The following is a 5,877-nucleotide window of genomic DNA, read 5'->3' as shown; positions in this document are numbered from 1 at the left end:
GGTTCTCGACGTGAATTTTTGCGACATAGTGCCGCGTGAGGATGATATCTGGACAATCCATGTATGCTATGAGATTAGCAATTAGTATAGCGATTGAATGAATACTCAAACGACCCACAGTTTAATTCGGCAAAATACACGTACATGAGTTGGTAGCTAACCATCTTAAATGGAGCTGGATACGAGTAAATCCGCATGACAAAGACGGTCCTAGCCGCTCTGCCATGTTAATGTGACACAGACCATTTAAATGATGACCAGATGGGATGGTCTGCCAGGTTTTAAAACCTCACTTAAATGCCTGGTGTGAAATGCTGGTGGGCGTGATGAAGATATTTGACTTTTGTTACATTAGCTCCAATGTTTCTTATGCACGTTTTTTCTATGGCCCGAATTGTCGGTAGTTATTTGATTAATCTCTGCCCCATCAGTCACCATGCTTGTGTTTATGCAGCTTAACAACATGCACGTACATGAAAAATGTTCGTCCAAAGCATATTCTTGCCATTGCACATGTTATTGTTGGGGTACACATTCAGCATTTAGTACTGATTTGAAAGTACATCGAAGCAGAAACTAGATAACTAGATATTACTAAACAGGATGCCAAACCAAGCTTAGCTAATTAAGTTGCTGTACATCAGCTTCATAAGAAAGCACATGGACGAGAGAAGACATACAGGAAGAGCACATGAAGAGACCGCAAGAACCTTTAGACATCTGCTCTTAATAAACAAGAGAATAACTCCTCTTGTGAGATTTGTGGGCCATGGTCACCAATTGACTCTGGGAATAGATTGTCCATATAGGAGTACTTCACCCTGAGAAATGAATATACCTGATGCCTAGTATGAATACATCACGGATCATGACACAATGAATGGTGAGATATAGACCTCGCGTGCCACCATGTTCACTCGATTTATCGGTTCTCTACATCACACTTAGTGATGTGTGAAGTAGAGAAATGGAAGACCACACATGACTTCTTGCTTGCCTGGTCAGGCGGGGTTGGGGTTGGAGCGGGGCGTGCGTGAATGGTCTGCCAAAATTTTGTATGGGCGCGGCTTTCTTTTGCCATTTTATTTTTTTTTGATGTCTTGGTAGGTCCTATTATATATACTCCTACCAGCCGCTGCCAAAGATACATTGAAAACACTTAGGATTTTGCTTCGTCTCGTGACTTGCGCCGTCACCGTAGTCTACTCCATCCCGAATGCCGGCATGCGAACCGTTCGTCCTTGCAATCCTGCACCGAATGAGGATGAATTAGGTTTTTAAGAAGCGCTCTACGCAACTGCTCAAGTTCGTCATCACGGGTCGTCTTCCGTCCAAGTTCGGCCGTGCTACTCATCGTAGTCTCCATCGCCGTCAGCAGCAACAAATCGTCGCCAACATCGCCATCAGCAGCGTCGCTCCTACAGAAGCTAACGAACAGTACGTCCATCATGATCCATTCATGTCTCTATCTGTAGTTGATATTATTATATGTGTGATGATATTGTGCATGTTTTCCTGTTCATCTAGTATGCTAGATTGTTGCATGCTATTTTCTGTTATAGTCATGAATTATTTACTAAAATTAATCATGAATTTGCCTAATATTCCAACACTCCCTTCATCAATATTTAATATTCATACAAGGAAATATTCATTTAAACCAAATAAATAATAAGACCATAATGTGAATAAGGTCAGCATCCCCCAACAAGTGTTCATTACCTCAATAACAGTTTTAGTTATCACCCACCCATGCATCCTGCACCCTCAATATAAGCGCGAAAACGCCAAGCTGAAGCAGCAGCAATCATAAACGTTCTCAATAGACATCACAAGAAATGTCATCCTTACAAGTAGAATATTTCCTCTCCCGTGTCACAAACATTCTCAATAGAGGTCACAAGAAATGCCATCCTTACAAGTAGAATATTTCCTCTCCTGTGTCACAAACTTCGCCACAAAACTCGTCTTTATTTGGTTCACTATCTGTCTCATTTCATGAGCTTTTGTCACCAAATATCTTTCTACAAGAGCTAAATATTCCAAAGATTTTTGTAGGACTAGTATTAGTAGGCTTATCACCAAATGTGTCATATGTCTTTTTCGACTTGGATGTAGTGGCTGATGTTCGAGTGCTAAAGACACTCAAACTTCTGGCCCTGGAAGTAGGGTTTCCTACATCACAGCCTAATGATTCGGCGTTCCGATTCAATTGTTGGACTTCCCATCAGACATGACGAGGCTGCGCCTACTAGCGAGACGTCTGTCAATCTTTGTGGATAGGAAGCCCTCGAGGTGAAACTTCCCAGCGGCGAGCAGAAGCCCCATGTATTGATGTGCGAAGGAGGCGAAGAGACAGATAAATGCGGTGGTGAGCGAGAAGAGAAGAGATTTTTTTTTGTGTGTTTGTGAATGCAGTAGACTTCCTGAACTCAGGAAAATATGGGGAAAATCAAGTGCACTTTTTTTTCGGATCATGAAGGCTCACCAAAGGACACAACTATGTAATTTTTTTGGTTATCACCCACCCATGCATCCTGCATCGCCAACCTCATATAAGCACAGAAAGGCGAAGCTGGAGTAGCAATCACGAACATTCTAAATAGACGTCACAAGAAATGCTATCCTTACAAGTAGAATATTTTCCCTCCCATTTCACAAACTTCACCACAAAACTCGTCTTTATTTGGTTCGCCATCGTCTCGTTTCGTGAGCCTTTGTCGCCAGATATCTTTCTACAAGGGCTAAATATTCCATAGATTTTTAATGGACTGGTATTAGCAAACTTATCACCAAATGTGACATATGTCCAATGTTGCCATGTGAATGACGACGACCCAAAGCAGAACTGTCCAATTCCTCTTTACCATATTATCCTTGGTGACAATGGCATTATGCCAAATGAGCCACAAGAAGATTCTAATTTTAGCAGGAATTTTAGCTTTCCATAAATGCCAAGAAGATCTGTCAAGCCCCACGTCAAAGAGATGATCATACAAGGATTTGACTGAAAATTTGCCACTCTTAGGGCAACTCTAGTAGACCCCGCAAAAAGGCCCAACCCGCAATATAACCGCCAAAATGCGGGCCGGTGCGGAAATTCCCGTCCGAACAGACCCCACAAACATGGCCGGCCCGCAAAAAATTTTGAGGGGCGCGGCAAAATCTGGCCCCAACCCGCGTGTTCGCGGGTTTCCCACTCGCCGATGCGGTGCCCTGCATATAAGCGGAAGCGGTTGGTGGGGGGACATTTCAGCCCGCGCTTTCCCCACCAACCACCTCCCCTCTTCCCCTCGCCCCACCACCGGACCGCCGCCCAAGATTCCGGTGAAAGCAGCCGGCGGGAGCACGCCGAAAAGGCTGCCACACGCACGAGGCCTCCCCCCCTCCTGCGCCGGCGGGCCAGAAAGTTGCGAATCTGCGGCCCTTCATCGCGGGCCGCCGGATTTGGTTTTTCTGGCCGTCGGTGGCTGCGCCAAGCGATGGAATAGTCGGGGAGCATCTCCCGCAGCCCCGACAAGGTCGCATCGCCGCATGCAGGTACGGGTTCGTCCTCCCGCCGCCGCCGACGGTTTGTGGGCATGGATTCGTCCGGCCGTCCATCGGGCTCGGCACTCGCGCAGTGGCTCTGGGGCTCGGCGATGCCGCTCATACAGTGCGACGACTGCACGTGGACAGTGCTGCGACTAACTTCGGGCACGCCGAAGCACCCCGGATGGGTGTTCTTCAAATGCGAAAATGATGGGGTACGTGTTGTTTTCGTTCGGCTCATTTTGATAGCTCATTCTTTGGTTTAATCGCGGTAGCTCATGTCGAACATCATCATGTGTGTAGGAAGATGGATGCTGATGTCTACTATACAACATTCTTCTTGTAGACGTTGTTGGGCCTCCAAGTGCAGAGGTTTGTAGGACAGTAGCAAATTTCCCTCAAGTGGATGACCTAAGGTTTATCAATCTGTAGGGGGCGTAGGATGAAGATGGTCTCTCTCAAGCAACCCTGCAACCAAATAACAAAGAGTCTCTTGTATCCCCAACACACCCAATACAATGGTAAATTGTATAGGTGCACTAGTTCGGCGAAGAGATGGTGATACAAGTGCAATATGGATAGTAGATAATAGTTTATGTAATCTGAAATAATAAAAACAGCAAGGTAACAAGTGATAAAAGTGAGCGTAAACGGTATTGCAATGTGTGGAAATAAGGCCTAGGGTTCATACTTTCGCCAGTGTAAGTTCCCTCAACAATACTAACATAATTGGATCACATAACTATCCTTCAACATGCAACAATGAGTCACTCCAAAGTCACTAATAGCGGAGAATGAACGAAGAGATTATGGTAGGGTACGAAACCACCTCAAAGTTATTCTTTCCAATCAATCCGTTGGGCTATTCCTATAGGTGTCACAAACAACCCTAGAGTTCGTACTAGAATAACACCTTAAGATACAAATCAGCCAAAACCCTACTGTCACCTATATACTCCAATGCCACCTCAAGTATCAGTGGGTATGATTATACGATATGCATCACACAATCTCAGATTCATCTATTCAACCAACACAAAGGACCTCAAAGAGTGCCCCAAAGTTTCTACCGGAGAATCACGATGAAAACGTGTGCCAACCCCTATGCATAGGTTCCCAATGTCACGGAACCCGCAAGTTGATCACCTTAACATACATCAAGTGGCACGTGGTATCCCATTGTCACCACAGATATCCACGGCAAGACATACATCAAGTGTTCTCAAATCTTTAAAGACTCGATCCGATAAGATTACTTCAAAGGGGAAACTCAATTCATTACAAGAGAGAAGAGGGGGAGGAGAAACATAAGATCCAACTATAATAGCAAAGCTCGCGATACATCAAGATCGTGCCAAATCAAGAACATGAGAGAGAGAGAGAGAGATCAAACACATAGCTACTGGTACATACCCTCAGCCCCGAGGGAGAACTACTCCCTCCTCGTCATGGAGAGCACCGGGATGATGAAGATGGCCACCAGAGAGGGATTGCCCCCTCCGGCAGGGTGCCGGAACAGGTCTAGATTGGTTTTCGGTGGCTACGGAGGCTTCTGGCGGTGGAACTCCCGATCTATTATCCGTTCTGGAAGTTTTAGGGTATATGGAGTTATATAGGTAGAAGAAGCACGTCAGGGGATCCACGAGGGCCCCAGGAGGCAGGGGGGCGCGCCCCAGGGGGGTGGGCGCGCCCCCCACCCTCGTGGGCAGCTCCCGTATCTTCTGATGTGGGGTCCAAGTCCATCAGGTGTGTTTCCTTCCAAAAATAACTTCTCCAGTTGATTTCGTTCCGTTTTGACTCCGTCTGATATTCCTTTTCTTCAAAACACTGAAATAGGCATAAAACAACAAATCTGGGTTGGGCCTCCGGTTAATAGGTTAGTCCCGAAAGTAATATAAAAGTGGATAATAAAGCCCAATATTGCCCAAAACAGTAGATAATATAGCATGGAGCAATCAAAAATTATAGATACGTTGGAGACGTATCAAGCATCCCCAAGCTTAATTCCTGCTCATCCTCGAGTAGGTAAATGATAAAAAAGATAACTTTTGATGTGGAATGCTAGTTGGCATAATTTCAATGTAATTCTTCTTACTTGTGATATGAATATTCAGATCCGAAAGATTCAAGACAAAAGTTCATATTGACATAAAAATAATAATACTTCAAGCATACTAACTTAAGCAATTATGTCTCTTCAAAATAACATGGCCAAAGAAAGTTATTCCTACAAAATCATATAGTCTGGCTATGCTCCATCTTCACCACACAACATATTTAAATCATGCACAACCCCGATGACAAGCCAAGCAATTGTTTCATACTTTTAATGTTCTCAAACTTTTT

The sequence above is a fragment of the Triticum dicoccoides genome, chromosome 5A, assembly GCF_002162155.2.
Source record: "Triticum dicoccoides isolate Atlit2015 ecotype Zavitan chromosome 5A, WEW_v2.0, whole genome shotgun sequence".
NCBI lineage: Eukaryota > Viridiplantae > Streptophyta > Magnoliopsida > Poales > Poaceae > Triticum > Triticum dicoccoides.
The sequence above is the reverse complement of the archived record's forward strand: the minus strand, read 5'-3'. Positions refer to the sequence as shown.